Source organism: Camelus bactrianus, unplaced genomic scaffold (genome assembly GCF_048773025.1).
Source record: "Camelus bactrianus isolate YW-2024 breed Bactrian camel unplaced genomic scaffold, ASM4877302v1 HiC_scaffold_41, whole genome shotgun sequence".
NCBI lineage: Eukaryota > Metazoa > Chordata > Mammalia > Artiodactyla > Camelidae > Camelus > Camelus bactrianus.
This window is the reverse complement of record NW_027413957.1, coordinates 59246-80623: the sequence shown is the minus strand read 5'-3', so window position 1 is coordinate 80623 and position 21378 is coordinate 59246. Positions and strand designations below refer to the sequence as shown.

Here is a 21378-nt window from a genome sequence, read left to right as displayed (position 1 = left end):
CTTGTTTCTACTGAGACACAAATAGATTATGTGTATAATGTTTCACAAAAGCCTTAAAATATTATCACCCCAACTTGACACATCAAGAAACTGAGGTAGAAAAGTTTGTCACATTGTGCAAGATTAAAGAGAGGCCACGACAGACACCATATTTAAATCCAAGCCCCTGCTCCAGTGCTCACACTAGAAAGTGTGACATACTGCACATTTTCTGCCCTCTCCCTGCAATAAATGTCTGAAGAGTATTTTCTGTGCCACCTGGAATCACAATCACATCAATTTTCCACAAAGAGCTATGTCACTCCTTGCAGGAAGTAACAAAATCTAAAGTGTTGGGATGGGAGGAGAGATTTGCATTTTCTGTTTCTCAAAGGAAACATGGCTTTAAAAGAAACTGAAAAGCACTTATCTAGTCTAAGCCCTCATTGTGCAGAGAAAGAAACGGAGGGTCAGAAGAGATGAGGAAAGTGGCTTATTAACAAATATTGCCTCAGCACAGCACCAAGCCAGCCATGGGCACTACTGGGGGAGGATCTGGGAGGCCCAGGAGAATGAGTGTTAGAAAACGGAAAGAGAAGAAGCTTACAAGGCCCTGTCTCTACACCACCATACCATGAAATTCCACCAAATTACCCAGTATGGGGGCAGCCAATAATAAGGTGGGGTAAACAGGTTACAGAAACCTGGAAGTCTCAACCATAGTGGAAATTCCAACATTTACTATGTTTTTTTTCCCAGTTCAAGCATCAAGTCAGTGGGCACTCTGTACCAGAGACTACACTAGGCCTGGAGTTCTCCCAAATACAGATCTCTATTACCACGTGTGCAAACCACATAAAGGCCACCAGAAGAAAAGTGCTCACAGATAACATGGAATTACTGAAACTGAAAGCAGCCAAAGAGCATATATTACTAGGAAAAACGGTGCTGCTAGAAATGGACTCATGGACATAGAAAGCAAACTGTGCTTAGCAGGCAGGAAAGGGGAGATTAACAGATACACATTAATAAATATAAAATAAATGACAAGGACCTACTATATAGCACAGGGAACTATATTCAATTTCTTGTAATGAGTTGTACTAAAAACAATCTAAAACATATGTATAAACATATGCATATGTTTATAACTGGATCTCTGCTCTACACCTGAAACTATCATTGTAAATTGACTACACTTCAATAAAAAATAAATTAAAAAAATAAGTAAAAATAAAAGCAACGCCATTAAGAAAAAAAAAAAAGAATACTGTAATCCTCTTAACTGTATGTGCTGGAGAATCCTGGTTGCAAGCACCAAGTCCACTGGATCACTCCAGCACTGGCTGTCATTCTTTCTGACCATCAGAGAGTCACTTGGCTTCACTGAGGTTACTTTTCTCTTCTGTGAAAGGCTACAGTAGCAACTAACGATGTATAGAATCTCATCATTCACAAGCCCAACAATTAGTGAGGACTTCCCATGGGCCAGGCTCTGGAGAGATGAAAAGATAAAGTCCCAGATATATTCATGGGTAGAAGAAATTTATGCCATATAGACATTAATTCTTCCTGTTTTGATACACAGATTCATTGCAATTCTGATTAGAATTCCTACCAGACTTTTCATGGAATGTAACAAGTTAATTTATGGTCAGGAATAGGCATGAAACTTCTTTAGAAACACCACTCAGGAGGGGTGGGTATGTCACTCATTTCCACTGGTCTTTCTGATGTAATGAAAACGTTCTGGAATAATAATTGTTGCACAACTGTGAATATGCTAAAAGTTGCTGAATTGTACCATTTAAATGGATGGACTTCATGGTGTGTGAAAAATATCACAATAAATCTGTTATATGAAAAAATATTTCTTGACAATTATTTTTCCCTCTATACTACTAGTCTGCCCCACGATTTAAGAAAAACAAAAAACCAAAACAAACCAAACTGTGCCAGGAGCTCTTTAGGACTGCAATGTCCCTGGGTCTCCAACGCCTCTGGTGGTGCTGTTCCTGTTAACGCACCCTAGCTGGGCTGGGCTAGTTAGGGACTGTAACTATCTTTTTAAAATCGACGGTTACACATTTCACACTGGGAGTGGGAGGGAAGGAAGGAGCTTGTCACAGCCTCATGCCTTCAGCTCATTTTTAACTGAACCAAGCCCTGCTTTCAACACTGTAATCCCTGGCACTATAAAAACACATGACATCAACAAGCACCGCCATCATAACACCTGAAAGTGCTCAAGGTACTTACCTGGGGCAGAAACACTGAGGGAGGAGACAGAAGCTCGCTCAGCACTGAGGATCCACCTTCCCGACTCCACCGGAAGCTGGGCTTTACAGCCGGAGGCTCTCAGCCCAGGGAGCAGCGCCCACGCCGCTGAGCTTGTCCTCAGGGAGCAGGAAAGGAAGAGCAGGGCAGCCCCGGGGTCACGGTGCAGGGAAAGCGGGGGGGGGGATGTTGGTGGAAACGCGGGCTGCAGTTCCGCTTGGAGGCCAGCCCCAGCCCCAGCCGCCTGCCCCCGTTCGAGTCCGCAGACCCCGCCCGCCCGGGACACAGCCCGCCCAGGGGCGGGGACGGGCCGGCGGCCGAGGAGAGCCACCCGGGAGGAGAGGACTCGCGGGCGGGAGAGGGGAAGGGGACGCCAGCCACGGACTGAGGGGAGCCAGGCTGGGTGAGAGGCTGCAGGTGCACACCTGGCCATGGACAGGTGTGGCCGGGGCGCCGGGGTAGGTGGCGCGGGCAGAGGGGTCTGGCCAGAGCAATTCAGCTGAACACAGGCTGACTGGCACCCTGGGGGGCTGTGACATGCCGACCGCCCTCCCGAAGCCGCCTGACCCCTTTCCCGGGAGCCCCCCACCTTGCACTTCCACAGCCAGAGGCCCCGGCCCCGGGCAGGAGCTAAAGGCCTACCGGTCGACAGAGCTGAGAAGCCTTTGGGGCCGATCCCCGGCTCGGAGCTGGAGCTTCCAACCCGCGGTCCAGCTGGCACCGACTGCCCATGCGCAGGAGGGCCAGCGATCCACTCTGGGTTCTGCGAGAGAAGGTGGGGCAGCGAGGGAGGGAGAAGATGGGAGGGGGAGGAGAGGAGGGGAAAAGTGGAGGGAGACAGATGGACAGGAAGAGCAGAGAAAAGGGATGGATCTGGAGAGGGGAGGGTCGTAGCGGAGATGGAGAGAAAAAGCTTTACCTCTGGGGGCACCCCGAAGGAGGCGGCAGTCCTGCCTCTGTACCATTCTGTTACCCTTCAAGGCCCGCAGCTCATGTTTTACTTCTCTGATCCAGCCCTCCTTCCGATGCTTCTGCAGAACCCCTATGGGTATCACACCCGTTGCCCCCACGCAGAGCTGGGTTTTCTGTTGCTCTGGGAACCAAGCACCCGCAGGTGTTGTCGCTCAGAACTACCTTGGGAAGAGTACCTATTCCCCTTTTACACGCTGGGAAACAGGCAGGCATGGTCTCTGCCTTAGTCCCACTCTCCCAGGTGTTGGGCTGGCGGGGAGCGGGGTGGTACAAGATCAGAGCCCCAGACAGAGCAGAATGCCTGAGTTTTGGTGCACAGTCCCCATCCCTCCTGGGTAAACCACACCCCACCCTAGTGGAACCATCAAGGGCTCACAGTAGTTCCCTGGGTGTGGGAGAGCTATCCTCATGTAAAGGAAAAGCCCAGCTGGGCTAACAAGCTAAGTCACAAATCTAAGTGTGATAAGTGTCGGTTTACTGATCTAAATTCTGATGGGCTAACTCGTAAATCTGAAGTTTAGTGTCAGTTTACTGGGCTAACAAGCTAACTCGTAAATCCAACCTCAACAGGTGTCAGTAACGTGATCTATTACAAGTTGATAAGCTCCAGTGTACTGATTCCTTGCTTTTTGTTGTTTGAGCCTTATTGGCTAATACCCCTTACTTGCAATTAACCCTTTAAAACCTCATGTGCATGTCTTGGAGGTGCTCAGAACTTCGGAGCAGAAGCCCCTCTGAGTCCGCAGGCATAATAAATCTGAGTACTCCAACCCTCCCAGTGGTGCTTGTTTCTTGGCTGGCCTGTTGTTTCCATAACACTCAGTTCCAGTGCCCAGCTTGCTAGGTAGATAGGAGTGTTACCGAGTCCAAATTCATTCTCCTCAGTGCAGGACAGGCCAATAAGTTGGGAGACCAGGTGTTGGGGCAAGGAATAGCAAGTCTCTGTAGACCTAGGTGGCAAACTAATGTCCTGGAAAACCATCTCCCCAAGTCAGAATTCAGGCTCCTTTCCTACGTGCTTGGTTGTTGCAATCTTCCTGGTGTAGGAATTCCTTGTTGTTAGAATCCTTCGTTCTTGCAGCTATCTGCCTGGGTCAAATCTCTGTAAACCTCCAACAAAACAAACGTTATTTTCTATTCTGTAATTTGTTATCTTTTTATGAATGAAAAAGTGTTAAATATCATTAAAGGTCAGAGCCTTCAGAATAGGCTCTCCTGTATATTTCAGGCTCTAAGCAACATTGTTTTACAAGCAAGATGAAGCCTAGGAGACAGAGCATAGGGTTAAAGTCAAATGAAAAGATCTAATATGCAGTCAGATTTGTTCTGTTCTATTACCCGGGCAGAAGCCACTTGAGGATTTAAATCCCTTTAAGTTAAAAATAACTAAAACTTTAAAGGAATTTACATACATAGTTGGGAATGTGCATACCATATCTGGAAAAGCATCCAAAGGATAGTAAACAGTGGCATCTCCAGGGAGGGCTGGAAGAACAGAGGATGAGGGTAAACTTCTTTCACTTGTGTAGTTTTGTGCTCTGTTTGAATCTTTTTTAACCATTTGCATGTATTTCTTTTTCAGTTAAAAAAAAGTGTAATGGAGCAAAGGAGTAATTAGCTCAGCAAATACAGCAGCCATGGAATCACTGAGTCATCACTTTTGACTTAAGCCAGGAAGCATTTATTGACTCTCTCCAATGTGCCCAGTGCTGTTTTAAGACTTCTTTTATTATTATTATTTATTATTATTATTACTATTATTATTTTTTTTATTTTTATTTTATGAAATAATAACAAGATATCCCCCACACCTGCCCATGGCTGGTGGAAAACCAACTGAGTTTTTATTGAATTGTTTTCCAAGGAGTAGAGATGAGTTATAAACTGAACACATATTCAGGGCAAAACAGGCGGAGTGGTTTTACAGCACGCCAGACAGCTATGAAGGGTTTTCAATAAAGGTGCCCAGAGGCTGAGAGAGAAAGCCTCCAGGGTCCTACAAAAAGCTGCCCAAACTGCCTTCTCCATGGCACTACTGAAGTAGGAAAGAACAAATCTGACTCTATATTTGATCTGTTCCTTTGATTTTAAGAAAACCACGTTAATACGCTCCGGTCTTTTCATGGGTTATGATGTCACAGAGGAGACGGACAGGTCAACAGGGGACCACTCTGCCGTGATCACTGAGCCGGGGAACGGGATGGGCGGCAAGATGTATGACGCAGCCATAGCTGTGCCCGTGCTTCTAGGCAGGTAACCAAAGTCGCCTCGACAAGGTGTCAAATACTTGTGCCCACATCCTCATCACCTGACATGTATTAAAGAGAAATGGAAACCTATAAAAGTCCAATACCCTTGGTGGGTACACCGTCCAAAGAGCAAAGTCACAGTTTGACAACTGGCCATCCCGGTTCCCTGGGATTCATTCTTGGAGAACCTTAGAAACCACTCCTCTGTCCTTAAGAAGTGCTGCATATTTGTCCTATCTTTGGCTCAGGGATGGAGCATGTTCAAGTGAACTTTAATGTCTGCACAGATTTGACTGTCTTTCTCCAGTTTCACTTGTCCATTCTAAAGAGGCCTGAGCTAAGTCCATCCTCCGTAAGATCTATTCCCCCCAGTGACAGCTCATTGAGCCTGCAATTAAAAGCCAACTGAACTAGACTGTCTGTCCTCAGCTAAAAAGTTCACCCACCCTTCACTGCTTTCTTAATCTCCTCTCCTGGCTAATTGCAACAGACTAACACCTCCCTCTACCAAGCTCCCCAACTATGTCAGTTTTTCTCCCCAAAGAGAAAGTAAGGTCCATAAATGAGGAGTCAACTCCATAGTCACCTCTGAATTCCTAGCATATAGTAATGTTAATAAATAGAACTATGATTATGGCTTCTTTCCTTTAAAACATTTCCGGTTATTTGAATGAGACCTTGGAAGAGAGGTGTTTGCCGTCCAGTATCTTGATCCACAAGACTCTGGGGGCCTTTTTCGGAATGGCTGCTCACTGATTCATTCAAAATACACCTTCTCATTCCAGGAGTAGCTGTGCTTCTCTGAGAGGAGTTTGTGGTCACTCTCATGCCAGAAGAGGTTTAAACTATATCCTTACTTTGGATTTGTTATTTTTCCCCTCTTCCAACAAAATTGACTTTCCTTACTGTCTTGCCTTGAAGAATTTTTTTTTCCTAGTTCACCCTTTAGTAAACCATGCTTCTCGGAATGGGCTTGGCCTTACATATGATCAGTCATCCAACTCCCAGTGTGAGAGGCTTCGGGCTCACCTCCTGCCCTACTGTCAAGGCAACTGAAACTCAGTACAGGAGCCAACAGGCACCCCAGGGCTTCTAAGGCTCATGTATCACCCAGAATCCCTGCTTTCTGGTTTGTCTTGGCTTCTGAGGATTTCCCCTCACTTTCTTGACAATTAGCTGTGCAGCTTGAAAGATGAGGAAGGAAGGTTTTATTTCTTAATCCGCATTTTAAGAAACTTGTGTAATGAAGGTTTTCACAAGTTTCTACAACCCTCCATTGCCGAGACAGAAAACACACTAGATATTTTCTAAGTTTAGCTATCATGTGTATTTTTTCTTTTGTTTTCTTAACTGCAAACAGACATCTTTTAATTAAAATAAATTAAGGCCCCAAATAGGATAAAGAAAGGGCATACAAAATTAAAGGGCAAAGACAGAAAAATGATAAATACTCTACAAGGTTAATATAATACTTACTCTATGGATCAGATCAGCAATTCTCAGTAACAGCTAATTGAAATATGACCATGAGGTAAAACGTCTCTCTTGTCAGGAGATGGCTAATAGAAAATAGAATTAAATCAACAAACTAAAATTCTAAGTCTGGCGAGGTACAGAAGGCTACCAGCAAAATGTGTCATCTTCTGGAAAGGAGGGAGGCTCACCAGCTCTTTACTGTGGAGCCTGAGCCCAGGGGAGTTCGGTGAAGTGAGCTCTGTAAGTACCCAATTAGCAAAGTGGGTGAAGAATAAAGAGACGTGAGTTTTGATGACAGAGATGATACTACTATTCACTTGTCCTGTAAAGTATGTCTTCACGTTCAGTGATCAATACCTCAGCGTCCTCAGGGATTAAGATTATAGGAAAATTCACAGCCTGGGCCCAGACCTCCTCTTTGAGCTCATGACACTGCACTTAGATGTCTCAAGGGCAACTCCAACTCCACCTGCAAAGAGCTGACTTCACGGTGCTCCTCCCAAAGCCGTCCTGCCCAGGGCCCCTGGTCGGGGGGGAAGGTCTCTCTGCCTCTCCAAGCTCAGGCCCATCACTCACAGATGTGACTGGACCCCTCCTTCAGGGCCCAGATTTCCTCAGTCACTGAGTCCCACCACCCACACCTGTCCTACCAGATACTCAGTGGCACTCACTCAGCACTGACTCTGTGCTGGGTACCTTGCTGCACACTGTGCACACGTTATCTCACTGGATCTCCACAGCAGTCCTGGGAGGTCGGTACATCACTGCTTTTATTGATTAGATAAATTGTTTCTCTTCCTTGAGTGCATCATCCAAAGTGACACGGATACTGAGCCACAAAACTGGGACTGAAAACCACTTGAAAATTCTACACTCCTACACCTGGCAGCCACCCTAATCTGACTCATCACATCACCTCCTGCTGAGCCTTCTAAATGTTTCTAAGCATTCTACAAGACAAAAGTGATCTACGAGAGCACCCCACTCCCCTACTTAAAATCTGTCAATGACTGTCCACTGCCCTTAGGAGAAAGCCCCACCGGGACTGAGCACAGCCCAACGGCCCGGCATCTGCGTTCCCTGCGCGGCCTCGCCGCCTCACCCACCACGCAGCTCTACACTGGCTGTGTCCAGGACAGGGATGCTGACTCCGTACAACCCGGGGCTCGTCTCAATCGAACAATGATCACCTTCTTCAGTGTCCACCTTCTTCACTGCTGACTCTCAGGAAAATGTTTTCTCAGGATGAATCAATATCTTTTTCCTTACAACTTCCCGTCATTGATAATGAGCTCCCCCCAAAAGAGAGAAGACTTAATTCTCAGTCTCCTTATCTGTAAAGTGAGAATAACAAGGAAATATGTGAGGTTTTAGGAGAAATAATATTCATGTGAGGCTGAGGGACAATTCCCAACATACAGTAAGCACTCTATATGTGCTTGATTACTATTAATAAGAATATAATGCATTCCAGCAACCTTAACTCAATGTTTTATGGCTATGTCCAACAGACTACAGACACACTTTTGGACGAACCGCTTTGAGCACATCAGCACAACATACTGGAAAATGTAAGCGCTGACTCCGTTTACAGCTGCAGCCACCCAGCACTACAGGGCGGGGGCAGTTTCTCAGACTATTACATGTTGCTTGAGCATTTAATTGTCACTAATGAATAAAGACAGGTGTTCTTTAGTCAAAGCTCCTGAAACCTAAATCTTCAAAGATTGATGCAAATTAGATTTCAAGTACAACACTCTCTCTAGAAATTATTTGATAATAGTCTTAGCTCCTCTGCAAATCAAAAGGGCATGTTCTTAATGTATCTGACTACACCGAAAGTGTTGTTTAAAAGAAATTAAGATGAAGCCATCCTAAATAAGCTCTCAGTATCATCTTCACAAAGCCCCACCCAAGGGTCTCATTTCTCACTTCCACATAGGTGTTCAGGTAGCTTAACCTGGGTCTTGGTTTCTTATAACATGGGGGTGGGAAGAGTTGTGGATAGATTTATGTAGCAAATATAAACCTAGGGTAGTTGCTGCGTAGAAATCCTAGAAATAAACAAATTGATATATAGTCCTACCCTCAAGAAGCTCAGACTTTCCACTTACAACAGCATTAAAAATCAAATGAGAGATACATATAACAAAAATTTACAAGATTTGTACATTGAATAATTTGAAGTATCACCAAAAAAATTTTAAAAGATCTACATATATGGAAGATATCCCATGTTGATGGAATGGTAGACAATATTGTTAAAAATGTTAAGACTCCCCAAAGTGATTTACAAATTCAGTGGAATCCCTATCAAAATTCCAGCTGACTTCTTTGCACAAATTGAAAAACTGATCCCAAAATTCATATGGAAGTGCAAGGGGCCCAGGACAGCCAAAGCAATCTTGAAGAAGCAGAGCAAAGTGGGAGGACTCACTTTAAAGGGTACTAAAAAGCTAAAGTACTAAGTCAGTATGGTACTGGCATAAGTTTGGAAAAATAAATCTATGAGACACAATAAAATCCCAGGGGGAAAAAACTTACATTTACAGTCAGTTTTCCACAAGGGTGCCAACAACACTCCATGGAAAGAATAGTCTATTCAACAAATGGTGCAGGGAAAGCTGGGTATCTGCAGGCAAAAGAATGAATCTGGAATCTTGACCCCCATATTTTATATAACAAATAAAATTTAATTCAAAATGGATCAGAGACAGAAACGAAAAAACTAAACCTATAAACTTTCTAAAAGAAGACACAGTATAAATGTTTGTGTTCCTAGGATAGGCTTTGGTTTCCTAGATACAATACGAAGAGCACAAGTGATAGAAGAAAAAAGCAGATAAACTGGACTTCATCAAAATTAAAACCTTTTTTTTTACAGAGGACATCATCAAGAAAGTGAAATGACAGGGGAAGGGGGTATCTCAACTGATGGAGTGCATGCTTAGCAAGAAAAATAAAATAAATCAATACATCTAATTACCTCACCTGTAAAGAAATTGTTTTAATGTTTAAAAAAACTAAAGTGAAAGCACAATCTGCACAATAGGAGAAAAATTTTACAAAGCATGTATCTAATAAGAGACTAGTATTCAGGATATATAACAAATGCTTACACCTGAACAATACAAAGAAAATCGACCCAATTTTTAAATTTTCCAAGGATTTAAAAAAATACACAAATGGCCAATAAGCATATGAAAAGAAGCTCAGCATCAGTAGCCAGATCAAAATGAAAATGAGATCTTATTTTACAATCACCAGGATGGTTATAATCAAAACATGCACAATAACAAGTGTTGTTCAGGAGGCAGAGATACCTCATATGCGGCCAGTGGAAAGGGACAATGGTGCAACTTCTTTGGAGAAGTCTGTTGTTTCCTCAAAAGGTTAGAGTTATATGGCTCAGCAATTTCACTCCTACATGTAGAGTCATCCCTTAGTATCCTCGGGGGGTTGGTTTCAGGAACACCCCATCCTGGATTCCATAATCCAAGGATGTTCGAGTCCCTTTACAATCAGCCATCTGGATCCATGAAGTGGAAACTACAGATATGGCGGGCCAACTGTACAGCCAACAGAATGAAAACATATTCTCACAAAAACTTGCACATCAATATTCATGGCAGTATCATTCAGAGTAGCCAAAGGTTACAAACAATATCCATCCATCAATGAACGGATAAACAAAATTACCAAGAATAGTCCCACAAACTTTTGGTCATTAAATCTTTGAGAAAGGAGGTGAGAACATACAATGGAGTAAAGACTGCCTCTTCAGAAAATGGTGTAGGGAAAACTGGACAGCTGCATGTAAATCAATGAAGTTAGACTACTCCCTCACAGCATACACAAAAATAAATTCAAAATGGCTTAAAGACTTAAACATGTAGACAAGACACTATAAACCTCTTAGAAGAGAACATAAGGAAAACATCTGGCATACATCTCAGCAATGTTCTCCTAGAGCAGTCTACTCAAGCAATAGAAATACAAGCAAAAATATACAAGTGGGATGTAATTAAACTTACAAGGTTTTTCACAGCAAAGGAAACAGTAAGCAAAACAAAAAGACAAACTATGGAATGGGAGAAAATATTTACAATATATGAGACTGTCAAGGGGTTAATTCCCAGAATATATAAACAGCTTTTACACTTCATAAGAAAGAAAAATAAACAATTCAATCCAAAAATGGGCAGAAGTGCTAAAGAAACTTTTCTCCAATGAAATCATACAAATGGCCAATAGGCACATGAAAAAATGCTCAATATATTTATCAGAGAAATGCAAATCAAAACTGCAATCAAATATCACATCTCGCCATTCCGAATAGCCATCATTCAGAAGTTCACAAACAATAAATGCTGGAGAGGCTGTGGAGAAAATGGAACCCTCCTACACTGTGGTGGGAATGCAGTTTGGTGGAGCCATTGCGGAAAACAGTATAGAGGTTCCTCAAAAGACAAAAAATTGACCTCCCATATGACCCAGCAATCCCACTCCTAGGCACATATCCAGAAGGAACCCTAATTCAAAAAGACACCTACACCCCAATGTTCACAGCAGCACTATTTACAATAGCAAGATATGGAAACAACCTAAATGTCCACTGACAGATGATTGGATAAAGAGGTTGTAGTATATTTGTACAATAGACTACTATTCACCCATTAAAAAATAATAAAATAATGCCATTTGTAGCAACATGAATGGACCTGGAGAATGTCATTCTAAGTGAAGTAACCCAGGATGAGAGAGAAAAATACCATATGATATCGCTCACATGTGGAATCTAAAAAAAAAAAAAAAAAACAAACAAAAAAAGAAAAAACAAACAAACAAAAAGATAAACTTATCTTCAGAACAGAAACAGACACAGAGACATAGAAACCAAACTATGGTTACCAGAGGGGAGAGGGTGTGGGAAGGAATAAATTGGGAGTTCAAGATTTGCAGATAGTATGTATAGAGTAAACAGCAAGTTTATACTGTATAGCACAGGAGAATATATTTAGTATCTTATTGTAACTTATGTTGAAAAAGAATATGAAAATGAATACAGGTATGTTCCTATATAAATGAAGTGTTGTGCTGTACACAAGAAAGTGATGCAACATTATAAACTGACTAGAATTCAATGAAAATATTTTTAAATAGACAAAAAACGAAAAAAAGAAAAAAGATATTATCAAATCCAAAGAATAATTTACTGATTGAGGCTACAACATGGATGGACCTTGAAAGTTTATACTAAAATAAGCCAGACACAAAAGGGCAAATAGTGCCCTTTTAGGTGAACTGTCTCTAAGCGTTTGTTGTACTATTCCAGTACATTTTCTGGAGGTTTGAAGTCTATCAAAATCAAAATAAAATGTATTATTCATTAAAAACATAAAATGATTCCTCACAGGATGGCTTTAATTATTAAATGCAGAAATGCATGTAAAGCTCCTGGAACAACAATTTGCATGTCCACAGACAGTCACTGTTGTCACTGCCACTCAGAGGGTGGTGCCAGCGCTGATGAGGGCTGCCTCCACTCGCTCCCCTGCAGAGAGGAGTGTGGGCCTGGGCTCTGACAGGAAGGGTGACCATGAACATGGGTTAGACAGAGCCACTCCCCAGACTCTGCGTTACCCAGCTTTCTTATACAAACTGCTCCATCTAACATAAACACGCTACAGGGATGTATCTTACAACACAGGGAATATAGCCAATGTTTTACAATAACTATAAATGGAACATAAAAATAAAAATTGTGCAACTATTGTACACCTGAAACTTGTATCATACTGTAAATCAGCTATACCTTTATAAAAAATTAAAAAATAATTTAAAAATTTTATCACTTTAGTATTCAATTCGGTTTTTAAGTAACTACTAAACAGCTTAGAAAGTATAAAATATTTAAGTGTGATAAGTTTGTTTACATATTTATTTACTTTCAGCCTCCTGCTAAAAGAGAAATTAAACAATTTTTTTAAACACAGCTTAACAACCATAACAACAAAAAGACAAAAGTGAGAGTGAAGACAAAATGGAGATTGAATACTTAAATGAAACCAGGGGAAGGTAAAGTCATAAAAATGAATGCCATGAAGTTAGGGTAAGTGTTAAAGGCCGACTAGAAATTCAGCTGTAAGATTCTTGGCAGCTAAAGCAGAAAGTAAAAGATGATGGGACGGGTGGTAGAGCTCAGTGGTAGAGCGTGTTCTTAGCGTGCACGGGGTCCTGGGTTCAAGTGCCAGGGCCTCCACGAACAGATAAATACACCTAATTACCTACCTCCTAAAGAGCCCCAAAGAAAAGAAAAAGATAAATTTGTTTCCTAAAAAAACCTGATATTAAATTTAGATTAAATACTTAAAAAAAAAAGAAAAATAGAAACAAATGAGTGACACAAGCGATAATGCCCGTGAGATAAATCTGCAGTGGCTGCTGGCAGGTCCCCATGTCCCACGTGGGAAAATCTGAAACACCCTTCTCACCACTCAGAGTCATCCTCAGCCCACATCACCCCTCCCCCTGTTAAATGCAGGAGCACGGGTAGGGCCCGGCCTTTGCTCTCTCTGTGTCATCACAGTGAGACAGGATGGAAGGGGGCAGAGCACAGCCATTCAAGGAAGGCCACAACAATTAACATCAAAATGGTGAAGGATTCAATCCCCAATAGGCCTTGAGGCTCAAGATGAAGAGATATAACTTCTAGCAGAGCTTGAGCTTCATTATACACCCATTGTAATAGTAACATGGTGAATAACATGCCCCAAGGCACCATGGCCATCCCAAGGCTAGCCACAAAAGGTCACAGGGTGGGAAATGGCCAACTCCCTGGGAATCCCAGCCCCTTGCCCTTAGGCTGCTCAGTCTACTTATTAGCATATGAAACAACCAAGCCGAAGAAAACGAGCAACACAGAGCCACCTCGCGGTCACCACTCTCTCTCCCTCTTCCGAGAAGGCCCACACTCTGTCTGTGGAGTGTGTACCTACTTTTAATCTGAGCACCCGAACCCCACAACTCGTGGCCTTTCTCTTGCCTTTCAATGTGTCTCCGTGAATAAATCTACCATTACTCAACAGTGGCTTGCTCTTGAAATCTTTCCTGCATGAAGCCAAGGACCCACGTCTGGTGGGGCACATTCCAGGGGCTCAACCAAAGTCTGGGACACAGCCCTTCTCATGCCCCACATCTGTTTTCTTGTATCAACAGGACTGGGATATGAAGGGAGTTCTGAGGCCCCAGCTAAGGGACAGAAGCAGCCCCCAGAGCTCAAAATGGTGGGCAGCCCCTCCCCCAGCAGGGGCCCTGAGGTCGGCCCTGTTCTCTGTGGTTCCCTGTTGTGCTGACCCCCTACCAGACAGCGTTCTCCTAGGCCTGTCCCCACAAAACCCTTCTCTCCAAAATTCAAGCACATCATGTCACAGTCCTCTTATTCAACCAGGAAGTTTTCAGCGCACTTTTTCCTTCCCTAGTAAAGAATCTATCTGTCCTCCCTCACATCCCACCACTTCTTTCTTTGTGAGAACTCTGTACTCCTCACATACCATCCTGAACGCAGCTGCCTTGCTAGCTGGGACCGAGATGCTTCAGTCTCACACAGCCTGCGTCCTTTCACTTTCCCCTTTCTACCTTAAAAAGCCTTTCCTGAGTCTCCCACCCCTCTGATTCTGAACTTCACAAAGTGCTGAGGTTGCAGTCACTGTGTGCATACCTCCCAGGTTTTGGCTAGTTTTCCTTCGAAAGATCTTCACTAAGGAGCTGCATCAAGAAGTTTAAAGAGGCTATTCTTACATCTGAGCTGAGGAGCCTGCATAAAATTTAAATGGCTTTGAAGAGAGAGTTAACCAGGGACAGAGAGGCCGCAGGTCCTAGTCAACAGTGTCATGAGGCAAAATGTTCTTCAAAGGCTCAGAGTGGCTTCGGAACACGGAGTCGGCAGGGAGGAGATGCCAGGCAGTGAGTGGGGTGAGTGACACTGGGTACGCTTCCCCAGCTGGGGAAGAATTGGATTTTGTTCTAGTTTTCCAAACAATTTCTGACTACCTTTTTCTCTTATTGTCACATACCATTTCCTATGAATTAAGAAAAATCAATGTCAGTCATTTGCGCCACTTGGTAGAAGCTACACGATGCCATTCACAGGGCTGGGATATAACAGCCACACCAGTCTAGGTTGAAAGACCAGTGGGGGTATTTCCAAGGTAATCACGGGCATGCAACAAACTCCCCAGTTTCAATTACCTCATCTCAAATGTGAGGCCAATAAAACTACTAAGCAAGGTGCGTGATGATTATGGCCGACATCTGTTTACTAGGTAAGTGCCCATGACAGCTGCCGCTGAATGGGGAATGAGTATGATCAACGAGGCCAAGTCAACCTGGTCACACGTGCCCTGCCTTCCTGCGTTGGTGCAGGACCGGAGTTTGTTTAGCTGAGATGAACGCCCCCAGAGCAGCCCCGAAGGGAAAGCTCCCACCTCTGCGTGGTGAGGCGTGTTCCTTTCCTTCTCAGAGCTGATCACACTTTGCAGTCGTCTGTTTTTACATTTATCCCCTTAGTACCTGCCTCCCCTCCGGAGTTTTGCTTAAGCAGCACAGGTCCAGGTTTGTGTTGCTGCCTACTGGATATTCTGGGCTGGGAGACAGGCGACCCCACGTCTGGCTCTGGGGCTGAACGGAGAGGGCAGAAGGCCCAGGGGCCCATGCTGAACCGAGGCCCCAGCACCCAAAATTATGGTCTGACTTTGGGCAAATTACACAGTCTTCTTTACCCTGAGATTCCTCATCTGTCCATGAAAATAACTGCCCATGGCATATAGAGTTTCAAGGATTAAAGGAAATCACCAAATTCACAACCTATTCACGGGGCTACCAGTGCATCCTCAACAGGCACATGCTACCTTTACGGCTGTGACACACGCTAAGCGGGGCGGACAGACACAGTGAACACTGCTAAGTGCCTGTTTGTTAAGTGTTTCATGAGTGTTATAATACTGTTTACAACTTACAACAAACCCAGGAAGAAACGAATATTATAATGCACATTTCACAGATTCACCAACAGATTAAGGGAGGTTACGCTCTAGTCCAAGGCCCTTTGGTGAGGAAATGGCGATTTAAACCTGTATCTGAGCCCAGGCCTGGGCTACATCTCTCTCCAATCCACCTGTCCAATACACAAGTTTGCACAGGCCAGCTCTTAAATGCAATGTGTGCCACCGTTTGTCAATGTTTGTTAATTACCATAAGCTGCTCTCAGAAACTGCTACAGAAAAGACAGGTGGACCCATATCCCTGCCAACAAAGTAGAGGAATTCTGCCTTGCCTTCTCCTGTAATGTGCAGAAACCCTTCCCTACACCACCAAATTCAAATGTATGCTTCATCCGTGTTTATGTTTGCACACGGAATATTAAAGTAGAAGGTACCTGCAGTAATTCTATCTCGGTTCCTTTCCAAGTTTCCAGATTATCCACAGTCAGTCTGTGAATGAAAATACTACAATGTGAATGAAAATACTGCAACCATGTCAGTAAACAAATAATGCTGAAACCAAGTCATCAGCGGCTGCCGCCATCCCCCAGCGAGGACAGGCCTGAAGACCAGCCTCTACAGCCACTCACAACAGTGCCCTCTGAACAGAATGAGAATAAGAAAAGACAGGATACTTGCCCTAGATAGCTAGGTGCTTGTCTAAAGAATGAATCCAGTGAGCCCAAATGATACATAGAAAATCACTAAACTCTTTAACTTGACATACCTGGCTTTCTTTAGATAACAATGTTTTATTGTTCCAACTACCTGGTCTTTGTTGTAAAGCTCCTATATATCCTAGCTCCTCCCCAACCTCTTCGGAGCAGTCCCTCCGAGCGATCTGAGAGGCTGTCATCCCGGCTCGAGTCCTCCCGCCAAATAAACATAACTCTTAACTTTTAGGCTGCGCATGTATTTCAGTCAACAGTTTTGGACACCACGAAGGGACCCAGAGCAGACTTTCTCCACCTGAACTCTCCGAGTATCCGGAGCCTTGGTACCAGCAGTGGCCCTTTGCGCCCATCCACCTCCTCGGGGAGCCCAGATGAATTTGGGTGAGTCTATCTTGGTTCTCGGATCTCCCATATTGGGTGATAATCCTGAGTTTTATTTGGCGGTGTATCCAGGTACCTGGCCCTCCAGTTGAAAGATACTGGGGGGGAATAGCCCACCCAGTGGAGACATACGGGGTGGGGCCTGGTTGAAATATAACGGGAAACACCCATCTTCAGGAGACGTCCAAGGTGGGGCTGGTTGAAAGATACCAGGAAAATACCCAGTGGAGACATCCAGACTGGGTCCATGTTGAAAGACACTGGGGTCAGGACTGAGTGGTTAGGTAAGAGGCTGGTCTAATGTTTTCCTCAATTTGGTTACCTCCATTGAATTTTTCAGAATAAAAGTAAAACTCTTATGAGGAACCTTTCAACTCCAAAAATGGGACCCCCTTCCTGGCTGGTAACAGTTTTCTCGGATGACTGAGAAACTTGCAGGAGTGGTATAGGCAAAGACTTCATGCCATAGAGTTGTCCCTGCGGGAAAACCTACTAGCAATTTTATTCTGACAACCCTACCTTAGAATGGGGAAAAGGACTTTCAAAAAAGAAAAGAAAGAAAAGAAAGAAAAGAAAGAAAAGAAAGAAAAGAAAGAAAAGAAAGAAAAGAAAGAAAAGAAAGAAAAGAAAGAAAAGAAAGAAAGAAAGAAAGAAAGAAAGAAAGAAAGAAAGAAAGAAAGAAAGAAAAGAAAGAAAGAAAGGAAGAAAGAAAGAAAGAAAGAAAGAAAGAAAGAAAGAAAGAAAGAAAGAAAGAAAGAAAGAAAGAAAGAAAGAAAAGGAAAAAAAGATAAAGAAATGACAGATTGCCAGCCTCCAACTAATACCCCAGCCAGGTTTATATACATACAAAACTTACAAATTTAATTGGGAATTAAAAAAAAACCTCCCTCTTAAAGTAACTAACCAGGCCAGATAAAAACATTTTTTGGAATTCTGGACTTATAAAAACCAAAACCCTTTTAGGGGGAACTTGGATTTCTCCTCCTGTGTCCTTGAAATATAAACGTTTTATCTTTCGCTGGGTGTTTTATGTGTGTGTATGTATGTATATATGTGTTTCCTTTTTGTTTTTAATGGAAAATTTGGACTCTGCCATGCAAAAGGTACAAGTATTGTGTACATATGGTGGCCACACAAATAAATTGGGATTCTCAACAATCCTTTGTACCAATTTTCAGGCATTTTGCCATCTTAACCTTTGTTGCATCAGTCTGGACCATGAACTGCTTTACCTTTTGGAGAGTAAACTTTTGAGTTATTTTAGGCAGCACCCCTACTCTCATTTGGAAAACCCTCTTCATCTTATTCGTTTAAAATCACTATATATATATAAATTGATGGCCATATGATGGATCCCTTAATTTGGAAAACTTTTAAGTTGGTGAAAGTTGAAAGAGCTCTCATTATAAACAGCCGTTTTATTGGTACCTATTAAAATCAAGTTTAAAGGTAGAAAATATATCTAATGGTTAATCTAAGAACTTATTTTAAAAAAACTGGTTTAAAAAGCTACATTTATGTTTTTCCTTTCCCATTAATGGTTTTAGAGATGTTAATAAAATCTTAGAATAATTAATGTCAATTAGGTTGAGTAACTGGAAAAAAGAATGTAAAAATGTCGAAAGATTTTTTTCTTAACAGAAAAAAAAAAAAAAGATAAGGGGATTATCCAAAATGGGTAAATTTTTTTGATGGTTATTTTGAATGAGATAAATAAAATGGACATTTTTGGATTTAGAGACAAGGTTTTGATACTACACTACATAAAGTTAAAAAAAAAAATGGCCAAAGTGATCACCTACTGCCCCCCAAAATTAAAGTTCAAAGAAGTCCGTTTTATTTGCCCCAGTTTAAAATGTATGTATTTATAGGGATAGATACATATAATATATGTAGACTGTGATATTTGATCAATGACTGGGGCAACGGACCAATTAATCAAATTAAAAGTTGAGAAGGGCCTAAGTTCTTTGGCTCAAACTTGGGGATCCCAGAGACTTTTCTATAAAATTAGATACAGTGAAAAAAAAAAAAAAAAAGAAAGAAAGAAAAGAAAAGAAGAAAAAGGCTTCTGGCATTCCTTCTAGAAATAAAAATTATTGATTAAACCTAATAAATATTAAAATTAAAGGTATAAGAGTTAATAAAATTGAGATAAAAGTTTGTAAAATTGGTATGTTTAAATGGGCTTTATATAAACTTTTTGATTAATTATGTTGTGGGATAGATGTGTTTCAATGGAAAAACGCTTCCCCTTCTTGGTATTACAAGGCTGGGCACATTTCTGTCCCTCAGAAAATATTAATTGAACAAAATAAAGGGAACCAATAGAGTTACATGAGCCGTCCAATATAATGTAAAACTAAAAACTAATATTCAGTGGCTAATAGAAAAATATAATAAGAGGTTTACCCTGGGTTTAACTTATAACTCAAGGAAAAGAGACCTTACTAAATGCCTTATGCAAGCTTTGGAAGACAAGATAAATTGAACCTTAAAGTTTTAAAACATGGAATTCTTTGTTTACAGCTCTTCTCACTGATACAAAAAAGCCAAATAAGGAGATACAATTGGGCCTGCGTGACAGAGCAGTTCTCTGGGGAACTGGAAGTGTCTGTCATTGTCTTGCAGATCAGAAATGTATATACAGCAAACAGTGACCTAGGACTGAGCCTAATTAGCTCAATGAGATAAAACTTAAGGCCAAAGAAATTTTTGGCATTTTAGAACTCAGAACTCTGATGGGTCCGTCAGACTTTGTCAAGAAATCTTAAATGTCTTTTCCATAAATAGTAAGCCTTAGTGATTTGAGCAAGCAAATTAAGCTTACTCCAACTATTATTATACCTATCTTATAAGTAAGTTTTAAAGTGAAGCTATGAGATCTCTAGCTTTGGTCTGTTTATAAGCCTGAGTACACATTATAGATGTGAGATATTTCTACAGCTAAAAAAAAAAAAAAAAACAAAGTCAAAGAGCTCTGCTTAATTGAAGTAAAAAATAATAGCTTACAAATTAAGTATTTTTAAAATAAAAACTGACTAAGTTGACCTCCAGGTTCACGTGAACTGGAAAATATTCAATATTAAGATAACACGGTATTGTTTAGTTTAAGTATGTTCTAATTAATATAGACATCTTTAAAGTCATCAATATTAAGTATAATACCTTTACTGTACCTAGGTTTAATGAAAGTCAAATAAGATCCTGTTATATCTGTTACAGATTTGTCAAAAAAAAATAATAGTAATGTGGTGTGATAAAATTTGAAGTAAATTAAATGCAAATGAGATGAGAGTTTTGGGTAAATTTTTTATAATATATATTTAAAATGTATGCTTAAGATAATCTCTAAATGTTTGGTATCTAAATTCTAGAGTTGTGCTAAATTAAGTTAAATGATAGGATTTTATTTAATAGCTATACCATTTTCAGATAAAATAAGATTGAAATATGAATTACTTAACATATGACTTCCTCTTACAGAGAAACTAAAGGTGTTTAGAAATATTAATAAATGCTTGGTGCCACTCTGAAATAGTCTCTATTATTAAGGGAAAGATCTCAGTATCCTAGGAAGGTAAGATAAATTTGTAAAGGAAGATATAAGGAATGGAATTATATTTTGTTAATGAAAAATAGTGACTTTGTCCTGAATCTGGTTACTTCTGAATGGAAGAGAAAATAAGGGACACACTAATACGAGTATAGAAAGCTGGGGAAGGCTTGTGGAAGAGGAACCCTGAGGAAAGAGTTTTGTACATGGTCAGAATTGGCTAAGTTTAGAATCAATTTGGGCAAAGTAAATGAATCTTAGAAGTAAGCTGGTACAAGACTAGATTTGTTTTTCTCTCTGTTAAGGGGACAAAATTTTCTTAAAATATTAATCCACCTTCAGTAACAAATTGTAAAGCTTCTTATACGACTTAAGTGATCTGTTGTGCCTTTACCTTTGAAATATTTTATTGTTAATGAGTAAGTACTACTTTACAGTGATCTATACGTTTATCTGACCAAGTGTTTTGAAAACTTTTAACAAGCTCCCCAAATATCAATTTCTCTTTAAAATTCTTTTAGTCTCCAGTTAACTATGGGATGCTACAAAGGGTCCCTGAAACATCTCAAAGAGAGATTTTAAAGTAGTAAGTTTCATTTGGCATGTTAACTTACATGGGAAGTATTGTCAAATGAATAATAAATCTTCCTAGGTTATATTGTATGAGAAAATATTATTAATATAGATATTCTAGAAATTATATGGACTCCCTAACATTCTGGTATATCTGAAATGTTACCAGTCATAATTCTGGTTATTGTGACCAGGTTTCT

General features: G+C 41.3%; 1 pseudogene; it reads right to left on the bottom strand.

Annotated features, from left to right (window-relative positions):
* The window catches only part of LOC141576844 (trafficking protein particle complex subunit 9 pseudogene), a 91436-nt pseudogene that overhangs the window by 57294 nt on the left and 12764 nt on the right, over positions 1-21378 (bottom strand).